The 19,248-nt window shown below is 41.2% G+C and overlaps 1 protein-coding gene across 3 annotated transcripts in view; it reads right to left on the reverse strand.

Moving 5' to 3' along the window:
• Positions 1–19,248, reverse strand: part of LOC149455059 (rab effector Noc2-like) — a 265,053-nt gene that overhangs the window by 22,510 nt on the left and 223,295 nt on the right. The gene's annotated exons all lie outside the window — the stretch shown is intronic.

Genomic DNA, 19,248 nt, shown 5'->3' on the forward strand with positions numbered 1-19,248 from the left:
GTTTCATAACAGGCAATGTCCGTGTGAATAATGTGGTAATAAAACACATTAGCCAAGAACACATCTTTGCATTTCTACATAAAGGACAATATAGATGCTGAATTGTGTATATTTCTGCTTCAATAAACTGATAAGAGTTGAGATGTGCTTTCCCTGCTCTGGCCCCAGATCTTTACCGTCAGGAAAAGTAGATTCTGTTGATGGAAGTGGAACTGCAACCAAACGCTGGCTATACCCTGAAAAATCCAGTGCGGTATAAAAAAACTTTATTGTTCTGGACAAAAACATGATAGTCCTGCCTAGCACCTCCTTGTTTGTCATGTTTTGCCCAATGACAAGCAAAATCAGGGCCCATGTAACTGTAAAAGTCTAATTGTTCAATCAGACAGGATAATACAAAGCAAACTGCCCTATTTCTTTTTCTCTTTATATAACTCTTAGTGCTTTGGGATGCCTTTGTTGTGTACTAAAGGTTACATTTGTAAAACAAAGATTTAATATATATAGTGAAAAATATTAAATAGTAGTTTAAAAACTGCCTAAACAATTTATAAATTCATTGCAAAGGCTCAAAACCTTCTCTGTACAGAATCTCACCTAAGCCCCCTCTCGATTCAGTGATGTGCACTGAAGTCCTGGCTATCCCGGGACTCTCTCCCCCCCTTTGGCTGAGACAGTAGTGGGAACCATTGGCTCCCACTGCTGCCAATCACAGCGAGTGAGCCAATTAGAAGAGGGGACAGGGCCAAGCTGCTGCTTGTGGGTGAATGGATACACAGAGCAGCGACTGGGGAGTGTATATGCTCGGGTTCCCCCATAGCAAGCTGCTTGTTGTGGGGGCACCCAAAAGGAGGGAGGGGCCAGGAGCAACGGCGGGGAACCCAAGGAGAGGAGGATCCGGGCTGTCCACCTTTTACAACATGGTAAATGTTACATCCGTATTTAGGGTGTAACATGTTACTGTGCATCAGCCGACCTCTCCCCATCATCCCCCATGACAGCAGGCATATATATTATCTGCTCTGTGCAACAATATTGCACAGAAAGGTCACACACCTTCTCTGACAGTGCTGTCTGCTCTTCCCTTCTTTGGGTGTATTCTGTAGCAAACCAGATGCTCAGAAGGAACCCTTGTGTGCACGCTCATGAGCCAGGCTTTGTGCATCTATAGGCACATACACACACAGCACCAGTAAGTCACACATCCATTCCATCCACACAGTTTGACTTACAGTAGCAGGAGCCTATGGCTCCTCTGTTCTTAGTTTCAGCAGGATGTGGTGGTGTGGAATAATGCTGGAGCTGGATGCAGTGATGGGGCAGTGACAAGAAGCCCAGTGTTTAGGGAAAGGGGTAGAAAGCAGGGTCATATTTTAGCTTAATGAATAGTATTTACACTTTAGAACCACTTTAAAGAACAACTAAAATAAAATTGATCCAAAACAATTATTGTTTCCCCGTAAGCATAGCATGTCTGATTCTACTTCAGTTGAACTGCTCCCCACACCTTAAGCAAATGAATATGAAAATAAACAAAAGCAACACACATGCTAGCCATTATTTGGAGTAAGCAGCTGAAAACATCCTTCATGAGTAAGCCCAGGGACAGGGTGCAATGCGTCAGTGAGGTGGCTTGATCGGAGACTGCCGAGACTGCTTTTACCCTTATAACATATGGATGTGCATAGTGTGCAGCAATTGAAACCTTTTTCACTTCTTGATCTGAAAATATGGTGGATGGGTTTATAATTGCAAATATGTTTGTGGGTCCGGGGTGTACAAGGTGGCCAGTACGGGATTGTTATCCCTTTTTTTTTGCTGGCCTGGGTGCACCCTGAATGCATTGGTATGGATACCCGGGTTTCCAGAATGTAAGATGGCCGTGGCTTTGCCTCCCTAGCCAGTGATATTTAAAGAGAGTGAGGAGACACGTCCGTATCCCTGTTGAAAAAGTCCGGATGTGACGAAACGCGTCCGGGGCACGTGACGTGGTGACGTAGTGACGCTCTTCCGGAAGTGCTGTGGCGGCCATCTTAGATCCTGGAACACGCGGTTGTGTTTGTCCTGGAATCCTCTACATGCGGTTGTGTTTTTCTTGGAATCCTCCACCGATGATTTGTCTCTCCTCCAGAGTGGTATGGTGATGATACCTTGGTGCCACTCAGGAGGGGCGCTATTGTGGAACCATTTTCACTGTATGGAAGCTGATCTCATCATATTTTAACGTAAGTTGCTACAATAAAGTGTAATTATTATCTATTATATACACTGATCCCTGGTCTGTTTATGAGGTCTGTGGGAAGTGGCTGGAAAGGTTGATGAAAAAAAAGGCTGAAAATAATCTCATCTATATGATGGATCCTATGATACTATCTTTAGGGTAATTATGCACTCCTGATATTTGTGTGCAGGGGATTGATAATTAAGGCATAGAAGTTTTTTGTTATTTCACGGTTGCTGTGGCACTTTAGTTTGTTCAGTATCTTTTCCTTTGAGGTATATGAAGATTTTTTTTTTTTGGACTATACCACTAATATTGTTTGGAGACACGAAGAATTGTGAAATCACCGGCAAAGATTATTTTTTTGGGACTTTCATTTGGGACTTTAAACACTATATTTAGGTTTATTGAAATCAAGTCTGCTTAATTTTGATTTATTGATCTGAAAATACGTTGCATTTGATTTACATCTATGTCTGATGCCAATCTGCGCAAACCCTGACCTTGAAAGAGCTTAGCCAGTTGACAGTTTGTTTTAATACTTTTGGCTAGAGTGATGTGTGGCTTGCCTGGATTTTGAGAGAGACTGCCTCACTGTAATGTGCTTCAATGAAACACAGCCCAGATTAGGAGCACTTTATTGGTAAGCACTTGCTACTGAACCTTAGACTACCTGTTAGACAATAATATATTAAACCAAGAATAGAACATACAGCTTACTTTTTAGATGATAATTCATTCATTCATAAAGACCCACAGTCAGTGGGTTTACAGTACTTTTGCTCATTACCGAGCAGTATATTTTTACAAATTGGTTTAATATGCATTACAAAACGATAGAAAATTATGATGTCTAACGTGCAGTTTTCTGTATCAGAAATCATCTCAACTAAGCTAACCATATAAACATTAAACCTGATTGACTGCTATGGGTTTCTGCATTCTGCCTATCACCGTTGGAACCTGCAACATATTACTGAAAAAACACATATTTTGGTTTAAGTACATGGTTAACAAAATAAACTTAAGTTTACAGTTTATATAACAATTACAGTACTTGCCATTTGTTATGCAGCATTAACATTCCTATCTAAATATGTAAATGTTTCAAATAACCTTTTTCCTTCATGGTATTCTTAATAGAATGCAGACAGGCTCAGGTGAATGCATATTCCTTTCACCATCAATATGAGCTTAGGGAATGTGCAAAGCCCAGGCCATGGTAATATGCAATATAGCTACCTTTAAGGGTATAGTAACCCTAACAATGAATTTCTTGTTTTTGTACTGCTTGTATATGTAGCACCCTCTAGTTTAGGTAGGATTTTTGTGTTTAGTTAGAGGCTTGTTAGAAGCCTGGGTATGAGTCAGCAGGGTCACTTCAGGTTAGACTGGGATGCTCTACAGGTCAGGGCTTCTGGAGCCCTCCCACCCTTCTAGAAACTGTTGGCACTTTCTAGAAGAGGGGAGGAGGAGGGGAGGAGGCCTGGATTTGCATGTTTGAGGGAACCAGGCCAAACCCCAGGCAGGAGGCATGGTGGCTATGACAACCCTTAAATATGGGAGAGCCTGATCATCAGTGAGCTGTTAGAGTCAGGTAGAAGATAAACTGAGGAAGGTGCTGCTGATATGGAACCTGGGAAGGGGGCACAGAGGAGAGGGGCCTGCCTTCAGGCTGAAGCTGTGCAGAAGACCCTCCACTGTCCCACAGTCTGCTTAGGAAAGACAGCCTGTCAGCAGGGAGGGAGCCAGCCCAGCATAAGGCCTGAAAGAAGCGACAACCCATTAAACTGCAGACACCTGACAGTGTGAGTACTTATACACCGCCTGGGCCAAAGAAGGGAGAGGGTAGTCATGTGCAATACCAAACTAGTTCTCCCTGGTACAGCTCCAGACAATTTTTATGGGGGGTGCTGTGCTGGAAATGCACGTGGGGGTGCTGATATAGTGAGCGAAGCAAGCCAGCTACCTTGCGTTTGTGGGCATGGCTAAAAGTGGGTGTGGTCCACAAGTGGATGTAGCCAGAAAGTGGGCATTTCTGCATAGTCTATGGCTTGTAGTATGACACTGTTCTCCATTTGTATAGATTAAATAAGACATGGGGTGAACTGAAGAAACTGCAAATAAAAAAGGCCCATTTGCAGCCGAAATCATAACCCCCCCATCACAGCAAAATAATTAACTCTCAGCACCCCACAATAATTTACACAAGGTAAAACACAGAACAGTAATTAACCGTCAAGAATGCTGCTGCTAGACTCATCCACCTTACTAACCGTTCCGTATCTGCCAATCCCTCCACTGGCTTCCCATTGCCCAACGGATAAAATTCAAAACATGAACATATAAAGCCATTTATAACTCTGTCCCAAATTACATCACCAATCTTGTCTCCAAATATCACCCAAACCCTACTCTCCACTTCTCACACGACCTCCTGCTGTCTAGGCTCCCTTGTCCTCTCCTCCCATGCTTGTCTCCAGGACTTTTCCAGAGCTTCCCCCATCCTTTGGAACTCTCTACCCCAATCTATCAGACTATCGCCTACTCTGCTCACCTTTAGGTAATCTCTGAAAACCTCTCTCTTCAGGGAAGCCTATCCTGTCCTCAGCTAATAATGGAATCTTCTATTACTCCTACCAGTCCATCCTCCAGTTATTACCTTTTGTACCACTAGCCCCTCCCTTTAGATTGTAAGCTCCAAGGAGCAGGGCCCTCCTAACCCTCTTGTACTGAACTGTATTGTTGCTCTGTATTGTTGCTCTCCCGTTATATTGTTAAGCACTGAGAAAACTGTTGGCGCTATATAAATCCTGTATTATAATAATAGTAATAATAACCAGGACATGGTTCACTTACTTAAAGTAGAACTATAGACAAAACTTTTTTTCATGTTGAATAGAGCAAGGGAAAGTTTATAACCCCTGTCAAATTTTCTTTTTGCCACCTGTGAGATTTCCCTTTAGTATACCCTCTGTATACTGATAGCCAGTGGCCCTGCATACTGGTGGTCAGAGTACCCCTGTTTACTGGTAGTCATTTCTCTTATATACTGGTGGTTAGAGCTTTTTTTCTCAAAGAATAGGTGCAGGAACACAACTACGCCCCCTTCCACAATACGAACGACCCCTCTCCACTAAGGAGGAAAGCATGTCACATCAAAAAGTGAGTCTGGCCAAACTGCATGAACAGTGGGAGAATCTTAAAGGGCATTGTTAAATAGCAGAAGTGTGTTATACACAGGGTGCAGGGTTCAGGAGTGCGTTCCATAGAGAATGCAGGGTTCAGGAATGTATTACGCACAAAGTGCAGAGTTCAGTGGTGCGTTCCATAGAGAATGCAGAGTTCAGAAATGCATTACATACACAATGCAGGGTTCAGGAGTGCGTAACACACAAATTGCTGCATTCAGGGGTGCATTACATACAGAATGCAGGGATCAAGAAATGTTGCATACAGAATGTAGCATTCAGTGTGCTGTGTACAGACTATAGAGTTGAAGAGTGTTACACACATGGTGCAGAGTTCAGATGAGTGTTACATACAAAAAGCAGGGTTCAAGAGTGGCACACAAAGTGCAGAGTTCAGGGGTGCACACTGTGGACCAATGGTCAATGGTCAACACCCACCAGCAGTAATATATAAACATATATTCTCTTTGCTTGCTGAGTGCACACAGGGTCACCCATACAGAGCATAGGCAGGCTGTTGTATTACATTTAAATCACTGCAGCACAAGCTTGTAAATTGCAGGATCAGGAACAGTTTACCTCAAACCAGGGGCGGACTGACAACTCATGGGGCCCCTGGGCAATAGGGGATCATGGGGCCCCTGTGTCCTTGCCCAAACTCAAAAAAACCTATGAAAAAGGTACCAGGGGCATCTCATGGGGCCCCCTACGGACCCCGGGCCCTCGGGCAGTGACCGAGTTTCCAAATGGTCAGTCCGCCCCTGCCTCAAACCATCTCTGGACACTGGGGAATTCCATAGCAGCGTGAACCTCCCTCCTCGCTCTGCAGGATTAATGTACAAGCTGCTGCCAGACTGTCCACTTACCCCGTCCCCTCCCTCCTGTAGAGCCATGCAGGCACCCAGGGTTCTGTACCTCACAGAATATCACTCCGCCGCTCTGTGAGAGACTGTGTAGCTGAGACATGGCAAATCCCTCCTCAGTCACATTGCTTTGCAAATTTGTATCAATCCAGGGTGGATTGATGCAGATTTGCAAAGCACTGTGTGTGATTCAGGCAGGTACATCTATGGGTGTGCTTTGGAGGTGCTGCAGGAAATTATTGGGGTGCTCCAGTACCCCAAAGCACCTACCTAGAGCCGACCCTGCCCTGGGACTACTTAATTTGTATGTCTCAGAATTCTTTGCTTGGGGACACTCTTAAGACAGCCAGGTGGATGAGGAGATTTTCATCTGGGGGGTCTGAGGAGGTTCACTAAGGGTATCAAGTGCTCCTTGGAAAGACTGCTGCTGATTTTTTGTCCTTTTTCTGAAGAAGTTTGTCCTCCAAAGTTGTACAGTTCCACTGGGCATCCCATATATAACCCTAGACCTCATCCAAGTTAAATCCCCTAATAAAACAATAAAAACCAAGCTCAAGGACTATTTTACTGACATTGGATGAAAGTGTGGAAAATACATGTTACCTGGCTGCGCGGAGCTTATGGGGACCCAAAAACCTCAGCAGCCCTCGAGAGGGTAGCACTACATATACTTCTTGTCCCTTTTGGTCTGGATATCCTTCCCAAGGCTGACAAGGCAGACAAGGAAAACCAGCTGCCTAGCAGTAATGGGGCACACATCACCAACCTGTTTTAGGGGGGCACACACACTGCCGACTAGAGAACCTCAGTGTTCGAACCAATTGTAAGATTTTTGATCAATTGTCTTTATTTTTCATTCTTGCTGTAGGATTGCTGACTTTTATAAAGAAAAAAAAAAAGAACAAAAAGACCCCTCCAAAGGTCCCTCAATATACATAGCAGAATCTTGAAGGGGGTCTGTTTCTTTTTTCTTTTTTTAAGAAGCTGGCAATGAAATGTCATTTGCTGGCAATTTTAAATACTTTTCCTCTGTAAATATCAGTGTTGAAACAGCACTTTTTGTACATCACAGGTAGGATTAGGACCCCCCCCCCTTAAGAATGTTATTGAAAGGAATTGTGTGTTTTTAAGGTTTCACTTTAGGCACTTAAAAAAAATCACTGCTCCTGGCATAATGGAATTTTTTTAATCTTTTTTGCATTGGTATATGTTCCCCAGGGCAGTGTTCACCCACCTATACCATTTTTTTTAAACACAGCTTTGCCTATTAGCCCAGAAAATAGGCATTTTTAATTTAACATTTTGACTCCAATTAATTTCAACAGGGTTCATGTTTGGCATCCTATCTCCTTTGGAATTCATTGAATCCTTCTCAAACCGAACCCAAGGGAGTTTGGTTCATCTCTATTGTGGACCACCAATGTGGGAACAGTTCCAAACTCCAGGGGGCACACAAAGTCGACCACCAGTAAGTATAGTCAGTAAAATTAAGAGGTGGGTGCTGGGAGCTGGGGAGGGGCAGAGAAAAGGATGGCCCAGGGAAGGGGGGATTACTATTCTCTTCAAATAAACCCTGGATAGAAGTATTTTTACATAGTTGTATATAAAGAGCATTAGCATCTCTGTCCAGGACAGTGCAACGTTCTGAATACAGGTGTCTGACTTCCCCCACTGATGAAATGTTTTAAAGTTGACAAAACTATCCATACCCACATTTACATCTAGCCAGGAGGAAAGGATTTAACATCCACCATTTGCTTGTTCTAAAAAATGCACAGTGATTTTGTGTTTCTAAAGAAAAGTTCAATGAAATGATTGCAAAAAAAAAATAAAAAAATTCCTAGCTAGTTATTTTCCCTGACATTAGCCATATTCATGCTCGCTACATCTACTAGATGCACTAACATGCCTCTTTCTCTATACGACCTCAATCATATACTTAACAAAGATATGTAATCATTTATTCTGATAAAACATCAGGCTGCTAAAAGCAACTGTATGAATAGAGAAGGTCTCTGGTAACTGATTAGCAAGTCGACCTTTTCTGCAGGATACTGTTTTATGAGCAGAGCTGAAGTGAAAATTTTACCGAGTACATTTGCTAAAATGATTTGCCCCCTTTACTTATAATTGTGGGTGTCTGCTTGCTGCTTTTTAAGTCGCATTATTGACCCAAGTGACCTGTGCTTGGCAGAGAACCATGCTAAATGTGTAAGATGTGCACTGCTCAACCTTAATTTATTACTTAATGTAGTTCACAAACTACATTAACCTTTAGCACAGCTCAGCCTATATGTGTCTGTAATGATGCGTTAGTCAGACACCCACTTATTCCACTTGCAATTAGTAGTTCAAGGAAACATGCTGCATCAGGTCTTTGTTTCTACATGGTTTGCTGATCATCTCGTTTAGCTTCTGTGAAGCAGAGTGCCAGGTTGTCTTCCTGAGTGTCTGAGACACAAACAGAGTATATGGGGGGAGATTTAGTAATACATTTGCGACAGTAGCATTTATTACTGTGCTCCAGTTAGTGTATATGTTGCAGACTTGCAACGGATTTAGAATGTCGCATTTCATATAATAAATGTGCGTAAAACATTTTGGTCGTTGTTTTGTTGCATTATGCAATTACCCACAATTATTACCTTTTGTATCTCTTGACCCTCCCTCTTAGATTGTAAGCTCTAACTAGCAGGACCCTCTGATTCCTACTGTATTAAATTGTATTTTACTGTCTGACCTAATATTGTAAAGCTCTGCATAAACTGTTGGCGCTATATAAATTCTGTATAATAGTAATTCATTTTCGGATAATGAAAGGATTCAATCGGTTCATGGCATTTTTCTTGGTGGGTTGAACTAGCATCCAAAAATATTGAATCTGTCCAATTCCATATATCAAATATATAGCAATCTTTCAGAAAAACTGCAAAAATTTGCAAATTCACCTGGACCAACGAATATACGAAATGAATGCCAAAGATATGAAATGAATTCCAAAAATGAAACGGTTCAAAATAACGGATATTATGAAACAAATTTCTTCAGTGAACAAACGCATCCGAAATTAAATTCAACGTGCACATGGGTAATGAAAAAAAAAAAACCTCTGTCCTTATCAGACACTCTGCTCTGTCTCAGAAGCTGTCTAAAGATGGAACCTACTGAACTGAGAACACTATATGAAAATACCCTGTGATCGTGGCACTGATGTAGACTTTATGACTGCTGCCCTCTATGTATTTTATGCATCCTTCTTCTGTCCCCTGGATGAAATAATGTTAGATCTTTAGCACTCCAGGTGCAGTTTTGTTCTGTGAGTTTTGCTAGGTATTTTAGATTAAAGATAAATCTGTGAGCAAAGAAGTTTGCTCAACATAAAAAGCAAACTCCTCTCATTCAAGATTTTATTTACAGAGCGCTAAAATGAATCTCCTGTTGTCTATTTTCACTGTTCCATTCTAAGTCCCCAATTTATTGAAAAAAAACAAAGATGGGGGAGGCATCTTTTCTCTGAAATATCTAGCAGTCACCTAAATTAATCTCATATGGGGGAGATTTGCTAAAACTGGTGCATTTAGAATCTGGTGTAGCAGCACATGGCAGCCAATCAGTTTCTAACTTCAGCTTGTTCAATTAAGCTTTGACAATAAAACCTGGAAGCTGATTGGTTTCTAGGCAGAGCTGCACCAGATTTTGTACTCGCCAGTTTTAGTATATAACCCTCAGAGTCTAAATTATATAACAGAAGAACAGGATCTTGTGAAACTTGCACATTCCAGCTCATACTTTGTTCTTGGGTTTTTTACTTTATTTATTCAGTAGAAGCATATTAACTGCAAGGTCTGCTATTGATTGAAGTAATTCATTTTAGCTAGGTCTGGAAGTCCTGGAGTGAATGTTTGGGAAATTTGCTCTCCTAACTTGAAACCTAGATGTAATTAGTCAATGAATAGGTGTCCCAGCATGGACCTAGCATGGGTTAAGGAAGGAATAGGATGCTTTGGGTTTTGTTTTTTCTTCCTGCATAACATTGTAGATGGTTTTGGGGGTCATGCGAATATTGAATACATTTTAATTGAAACTAGTCTTGTTTTTCTTTTTCATTTGAAATGTATTTTATTTTTTAAATGCATTTGGCTGATGAGGTAAAGTGCCTATCATCACCAAGATCACGTTTTACTTTAAATTGTATAAGGGAATTAAACAAATCACCACTGGAGCAGATGGTAAAGAGTTCAAAGAGCAAATGTAATTCCCCACCTCCCCCAAAAATGTAGAGATAGTCAAGTAAAAAAAAAAAAAAAATTGTGCAAAGTCTAGTTCAGAAGATCAGATGCAGGACCAATTGGGAATAAAACATTTTATGCCATTGCTAGGAGGTGATATCTATTAACCACATGCCACCCAGCCACTGTAGAAATACGGCGTCGTGTGTTTTCAAAACAGGTAGGGGGCGCGCGAGGCGCACCGTCGCCCTACCTGTCCCGCCGATCATGGCCACAGATGTCAGTCGCCGGGTCACAGCCAGTCGTTACCGGCTATGTCCCAGCGATTAGCGGCAATCACTGAAAGAGAGCACAGCTGCAGTAGCTGTGCTTTCTGTCAGTTGCCTGACAGCTCCTGACACGCTGATCGGGACAGAGGAGTTTATCTGTCCGGATCAGTGCAGTACACACCCCCGCCCCCTAGTAAAACACTCCCCTCACACATTTAACCCTTTCACTGAATAATAAAGTTAACCCCTTCCTCCCCAGTGCCATTAGTACAGTGTCAGTGTTTTTTTTTTTGCACTGATCACTGTATTGGTGTCACTGGGGATGTCAGCGACCCCAAGTCAGTTCCCCCCCGAGTGTCAGAATGTCCGCCGTAGTCCCGCCATAAGTCGCTGATCGCCGCCATAAGTCACTGATCGCCGCCATAAGTCGCTGATCGCCGCCATTTTTAGTATAAAAAAAAAAAATCCCAGTATCTATCCCGCCATTTATAAACGCTATAACTTTCACGTAAACCAATTTACACGTATTGGGGGTTTTTTTTTCAGCAAAGACGTCGCAGAATACATTTTGGCAGAAATTTATGACTATATTTGATTTTTAAATTTTTTTTTACTGGACATGTTTTATAGCAAAAAGTCCAAAATTTGTTTTTTTTCCTCAAATTGTCAGCCTTTTTTGTTTATAGCGCAAAAAATAAAAAACGCACAGACGATCAAATACCACGGAAAGAAAGCTCAATTTGTGGGAAAAAAAAGGTGGTAAAATTTCATTTATGTACCGTATGCAATTGTCCGTTAAACTAGCTCAGCGCTGTATAGCAAAAAAATGGCGTAAATTGCGTAAATGGCGTAAATTGCAGTATCTATACCATACACTTATTGGGATTTTTTTTACCAAAAACGTGTAGCAGAATACATTTTGGCCTAAATTTATAACTAACTTTAAGTTTACTATATATTTTTTATAGCTGAAATTAAAAAATATTGTTTTTCTTCAAAATTTTTGGTCTTTTTTTGTTTATATCGTGAAAAATAAAAAGCGCACAAGTGATCAAATACCACCGAAAGAAAGCTCTATTTGTGTGAAAAAAAGGACGTAAATTTCGTCTGGGTGCAGCATTGCATGACCGCGCAATTATCAGTTGAATTAGTGCAGCGCCGAGTAGCAAAAAGAGGGGGGTAAATCCTCAGGAGGGCAAGTGGTTAAAAAGGCATAAAACACAGATATTAGTGTATTTTTAAATGTGTCACTGATAAGGCAAACACCAGACAAAATCCAGTTGTATTCGTTTTTAACAGCTCATTATTACTGCTCATATAATGGTTTAATTTAAGCCGAACTTCCAGCACAAGAACTTTGATTTCAATTGCTCAATAGCCACAAAGAATATGAATCCAATTTGTGTGCACCACATGCCTTTGCTACCCAGTTATTACCTTATAAATATAGCAGTGTTATCATTACTTGTGCAGAAACTTCTGTGGGAGAGACACAGCATTCACTACATACCCCCTGCACAAAACTACAGGAGGCGGCAAAGTTTCACACTGGATACTCCACAGGTCTGGAACATAAAATGCACAAAGCACACAAAGATACACATGAGAATATACATGGCTCTTGTGTTTAGATAATGCCCATGAACACATTTTAGGTCTGTTTTTGTTTTTTTTTAATGATGAACTAGTATATTTCCCCCCTTATCTGCAAAAAATTGGGCATTTACCTAAAAAGATGAAATTTGGGTTTCTATACCCTCTTAGATATAATTTCCCTCTTAAAGAAAAGCAAATCTACAGACACATGAAACAAACTCAAAACATATACTAAATGTGACCTATCACTTCCCCTGGATTTGTTGTTTTTTGGATGTACCTCCACTTCCTATATGGTAGATACTGAAAAAGGAACTCCAGTTAATTGGATCTGTTTACAAAGTGCACCGAACAACTTGAAAGAAAGCTGTAGGGGCATATGTCTGAACACACCATAGCACAAAATCCCATCTACAGCTAGGTTCGCACTATGTCGGTGTCCCTGCAGCTGTGTTTGCATGGGCGCAACAGCCGATTCAGTTGAGTAGGCTGATGTACCTATGGAAAACGCAGGGAAAAGGTCCATACACTTTTTCCAAAAATTGCAGCTGCAAGGAAACAACACAGTGCTATGGGGTTCCCAGCACAGAAAAATGCTCTGCGGTTTCCAGTATGTGGGGGTGCCAGTAAAAATTAATGCCACCCCCACATGTCTGCTAACAGCAGCATGTTTTTTCTGCAGGTGTGGGAAAGTGTGCAATTTACACACAGTCCCATACAAGCAGAAGTATGAACCTAGCCTTAGAGGCATCTTTTTTTAAATCAGCAATATCCTGACAGTGTCTTGTTTCTCGTTTTGGAAGTGATGTCCTTTATACTGTATGTAGGGCATTTATATATTGAAACTTACCATCTCTTATATGTGGTAATTGCATACATTTCCTTTTTGAAGGCTTTTTATTTTTTATTTTCATCTGTGACCCTGTTAGTAACCCTCTTCCTGACCTAGGGTGGCAATGCTCACGCACTGTATTGTATCACCCAAATTGCTCTCCTGATTTGGAATACGAACACCTTCCTCTCTCCTAATCTATATGATATAGCTAGAAGTACTTTTTCTTTTTATGTTTACCAAAGATAGCTGGGAACAGGCCCAGATCTAGGGGGGTGCTGGGGTGGGCTATGCCTTCCCCAGATTTTAGTTGTGCACCCCCACACCTCTGAGAATGAATTCCCAAATTCATGAGACCTGATAGGGACAGTTGATGTAAGGGGACACTCTGATGGGGACAGTTGATGTAAGGGGGCACTCTGAGAAGAACTCCTGATGTAAGGAGGGACTCTGTTAGGGACACCTGATATAAGGGGGCACATGTTCTGTTTAATCACCCTAAACTAATGACAGAATTCCCAGTTCACTCCTGCACCCCCTCTGCACTACCTGTAAGATGTTACTTCCAGGTTATGACTCCATGGTACAAAAGTGTGCCGAGTGAACAGGGAATACTGCTTCCATGCATCCCAGTCACACTACTGACATTATGCCCCCTGACTTTTTTTTACTGCACCCCCAGATCAGACAGGCTAGATCCGGCCCCGGCTGGGAAAGCTTATAACATGGTTTAGTGCAGGGGTGGGCAAACTTTTTGACTTGAGGGCCGCAATGGGTTCATATATTGGACCCGGGGGCCGGACTAGCTGCTGGCCGGCCCAGCCACTACCATGCCATCCATAGTAAGTATAGTAATATTCCCCCATAGTAAGCATAGTAATTAATCCCCCATATAGTAATTCATCCCCCATAGTAATTCATCCCCCATAGTAATTCATCCCCCCTATAGTAATTCATCCCCCATAGTAATTCATCCCCCATATAGTAATTCATCCCCCATATAGTAGTTCATCCCCCCTATAGTAATTCATCCCCCCTATAGTAATTCATCCCCCATATAGTAATTCATCCCCCATATAGTAATTCATCCCCCATAGTAATTAATCCCCCATAGTAATTAATCCCCCATATAGTAATTCATCCCCCATAGTAATTCATCCCCCCTATAGTAATTCATCCCCCATATTAATTCATCCCCCATATAGTAATTCATCCCCCATATAGTAATTCATCCCCCATATAGTAATTCATTCCCCCCTATAGTAATTCATCCCCCCTATAGTAATTCATCCCCCATATAGTAATTCATCCCCCCTATAGTAATTCATTCCCCCTATAGTAATTCATTCCCCATATTGTGTCAATTCACTTACCTTTGCTCCGCGCGTTCCTCTCGCCGTGTTCCCGCGCCGTTCCGGTCTTCAGGGCGGACTGTGAGAGGAGAGGAGTTCGTCACGCTGCCCCGCCTACATCCTGACAGCCAATGTTTGCCACGCTCTGCGGGCCGAATTAAAAGGTCCGCCGGGCCGTATACGGCCCGCGGGCCGTAGTTTGCCCATTGCTGGTTTAGTGGTTTCAGTTCAGTTCATGGGACATTGCAATGGAACTGGATTTCTGACACATCCAACAGGTATTTTCCTGTACATGCAGGGTCAGGCCCTGGACTTGAACCGGGGACTTCTACTGTGTCAGGCAGTAACTCTTCTCACTGAGCTACCTGGGATGCTGAACAACACTTTGCCCAATCTATTGGACAATCCTGCATTGTACCTTGTTTTCTGATGAACCTTGAACTCCTCCCAGGAACTTCCTGATAAAAGCCATGTCCATGCACTTCCTCCTTGCCAGATTATTATGCCTTCCAGCCAATATCCTGCTTATCCTTACTGCTGCCGTCTATATCTGCTTCTGTCTGATCCCTAAACGGTTTGATCCACTATTGGTTTCCAGCTTGCCCTTTCCCTGGTGGGGTGATCCTGAGATCTGCAACCTGGTATTCACACACAGCCATATCCATCTCCACCATTAGGAGCTCTGGTGAATACTTAGACCCCGCACCTCAGGTGAGCCTGCGTCATTCCCAGGGTGACCCGCTGGTGTACCTATCCTGCTGGTTTCAGGTAAGCCTTACACTGCTGTAGCAACTGGTCTCTGAACCTGACCTCACACCGTGACATGCAGAAAATGCAACTCACCTGAAAAGTGGTAAAGTAAGCAGAGAGGGACTTGTAGCAGCATTAGTAGTATTTCAAGCACAAGATGGCACATCTAGGTGCAGAGAATATCTCAAAATTCTCTCTACTATTGTTATCTTTACCCATCACAATTGCTAAAAAAAGTTTTTGCAAGTGCTGTAGAGACCCCTAAATATATGTGGTGTTAGCTGAGATTACATATATTAATCCCTTACTTGGACAAGTTCATTGCAGCTGTAGTCATGTACATTGTGGACAACAACCAGAACTGGGCTTCCATTGCAAAAATGCAGTCCCAAATTGCTATTGTACAGGAAATTGTACTGGAAATCAAGGCAATACAGGGTTTACAAAGATTAAATCGAACATCTTCTTACTGCTCGTCATTCTTAGTTTTTTCATTTTTGGGGGGGTGTTTATAGCTTTGCTTCAATTACCAGGACTTCAAAGGCTAGTGATTATTTCTATCAAAATGCAACAAGACAACCGTTCAATAAATAATGGGGTAGGCAAAACTCTTATTGCACTCGAAGACTCAATTACAATAAAATGAATATTAATGAAAACAGGGGACACTTCAGGCAAGTAGGAAAAATACACTCAAAAGACACTTCATAGGAGTCAGTGTCTAGTCACCAAAATGTAGTTAAAAACAGAGTAAAACAAACTTGTCAATGAAGAATTTGGAAATTCAGAACATACAGATCCATGAATCTGTCAAAGAAAGTCTTTGTATGAACATATGTCTAAGGATGCTAAAGGTGACAACTGTTGTCTTATGTGACGGCTTTATTATGAATCATCATGGTGATTGACAGGGTCAGATTTATACTTCCTTCCCCCCAGGTAAGTTGTCTTGCCATTTTACTCCTGCTGGAGTCACGTGACTAATTTTAATAAACTCCCTGTCACTATTAGTCACTAATAAAATCAGAAATCATTGCGTACCGAGGCTGAGGGTGAAATAACTGAACCACAGTTTTTCCATTTTGTGCAAGGATACCAGGAGCCAACAATTAGAAGTTTAAGGCAAACTGTCACTCTTGTCTACTAGCAGTTCTACTCTTGGTGTATGGAACCAGAGTGGTTAAACTAAGTATATAGTACACTAATTCTCTAACAAATATGTGAAAAACAAATTGTATGGGTGTAGTATTACCTATTTACCTATCACATAGGTACCAACATCCCTATTACATAAACCACACACTATAACATAGTGGGACTTTTGATGTAGTAACATAGGTCATAACAAAATTCAACAGTGCAAATCATTATTTAAAACTTATAAAAAATTTACTCTGATGCTATTCATACTTCTAGCTCCATGTCTCTCCCACCCACGTTTTTTCTTATGCAACAGTAATATTGTCTGTATCATTTCCAAAGGGGGAACCTGGAGAAACAATATATTCACTGCACATTCTCAGATCTATTGTCTGCTTCTTTAGTAGAACCAAACAGTAGGAACTAGTCTACAGTAAATATGAATATCATTATGATAATTGTAGAACTGTTGACATTAACATTTCTCTATGGTCATATAAACACTCACATATACCGCATCAGATAATTCACAGAACACAGTTATAATCTTGCATCAGTGTCCCTGCTTGCCATCCCATTCCTACAGAGGAGTCCGTAAAGGATATTTAGGAAGATGGGAGTTGGCCAGAACCATAATTTATAATGTAATAGGCAGTTACATTCATTATATAGAACATATGAGCTATTAGTAGTCTCTCTAAAGTGGCTGTGCACTAGTTCGTTGCTTTTTTTTTTGTTTTGTTTTTAAAGGGGCCCTTCTGTATAGCATTTCTGGAATTAATCTGATGAATTGCATCACTTCAGGATATGCCATGAGCATATACCAGTATTTATTACATTTCTAATTTGTCTATGTTGAAGTATATGTCTGGGCATATATTTTAAAGTTTCAATGGTCACAACAGAATTTTCCAATCGCTGAATGTTCACAGGAATGACTGCTGTTGACTGGGAACAACCACAACCGGGATCATCACTGATGGATGTACGGCCATCTTTGACATGTGTACATCATTCAAATGTCTTACTGTGGCTGAGAATCTCATCACTGTGCTATGCTAGAAGTCTTCTGTAGAAATCCTTGGATTTTACACCTACGTTCACAGGAAACTTCATTACCACACGCTGTGCCATGCACACACTAACACTGTTGTCTGCCATCTTGACTCTGGACTGGCCAGGGACATGTACGCCTCCCATCAGTAATAGGACACACTTGGCACTTACTACTGCATGTAGTATTGTCATGCTAGCATCCCTTCTTATACTTGTAAAATTAAAAGTCCAGGTTTGACTTAAACACTCCTCGTACATGCTTGTCTTAGGTGTTGTCTGTCTTGTTGTTTCTGCATTAATGTTATGAGTATTGTATTCTATAATTCCTTTGTTTAATCTTTTATTTTTTCACTTCCTTCTGTAAATAGATAGCATTTTGTGTGTTAGTTTAGATCTATATACTATGTTCCAATAAATGTCTGGTGTTGTGTTAAAGCCTTCATTCATGGTCAAAGCATTCTCATTAACCAAATCATATGTAAGAGATATTAAATCTCAAAAATATAAATAGCAGGTAACAGATTCCAGTGATGGAGATGGTTTTATGCAGAGTGGGGTAGGCGGTTTATTAAATTCAGTAAGCATTTTGTGAAACGAAGTATGTTGGCAAGTTGATTGGTAGGTGGACAACATGTAAAGATAGAAATTTAAGTAGAAAGAAAAAGAAGAAACCAAAATGAAGAGAAGTGGGGGACATGCTGAAAAGGCTTGTGTTCAAGGAATGCCATTTGTTGTCAATAACCAGAAACATGAACTCTGGAATCTATCCAGAAATTAGAAAAAAACTTGGTAAAGATTAGTTAGAAACATGATATCATCCACAAACAGAGAAGTATTAAAAATAAAGCCTACAAAATCGAGACCTTGTATATTCAGCTTAGCCTAATAGTTCCAATGGCTAAACTGCCAAGGTGAATAGCAGTTGAGATGATGGGCAACCATGTCTGGTGCCTCTGCCATTATCAAAAAGAGGGAATGGAAGCTCCGGTATCGTGCAGTATCTGGAAAAAGTTAATGGGGATGCAGGTTAGTGAGAAGTTCAAGAAGAATGGTCTACACTAGCAGATTCTTGGTTGAAAGTTGTGCTGGCCTAGTATAGCTTAGCAAGATGTTTATGAAATTTTCAAAGTATCTTGACTGGATTGCTTGTGAATTTGGTTTTACAATTTTTTAGGCCTAGGAGTTTCATGAGGGGCCAGGTCTAAGTAATCTATTAGCCAGGACAGTATCCGGTTTTTGGCTGTAGACATAGTGTTTGTTTTTAGTCAATACTATCAAATTTTCAGCCATGAAGGCTAAACAGAGGTTTATTTGGGTTTGGCACTCAGGAGAGCAAATTCTGCTTCTACTTGTTTAAGTTTCATAGTGCTTTGTTTTTTAATTTACAAAGACAAAAACATGGTCTCTGGAAGAAAATACTCAGAGTGAGCATGAGCAATGTGTGAATTCTTTTTTTAGATGAGCAGAACTCTCTCCAGGCACAAACTAGGTAGTATTGCAATAAAATGGCATAGAGGACTTGGAAGGGGGAGTCTGTACAGAAGGGCCAGGTAAGGTTTTTGGGTGGTGTCAGAATTTTCATTGATCATGAAATGTCCCTTCCCCAGGAGTTTAAATAAGCTGAAACAGTGGATAAAAAAGGTAGCTTGTGTTTGGGGGAACAGTGAACTGTGCATCATTAAGTTGCATTCTGAGGAGGACAAACCTGCCTCAGGGATCCAAGAGAAAATGTGTAAATATGAAGGAATG

Source organism: Staurois parvus, unplaced genomic scaffold (genome assembly GCF_062004578.1).
Source record: "Staurois parvus isolate SC_StPar_1 unplaced genomic scaffold, SC_StPar_1.0 ptg000408l, whole genome shotgun sequence".
In the NCBI taxonomy this organism is placed as follows: Eukaryota; Metazoa; Chordata; class Amphibia; order Anura; family Ranidae; genus Staurois; species Staurois parvus.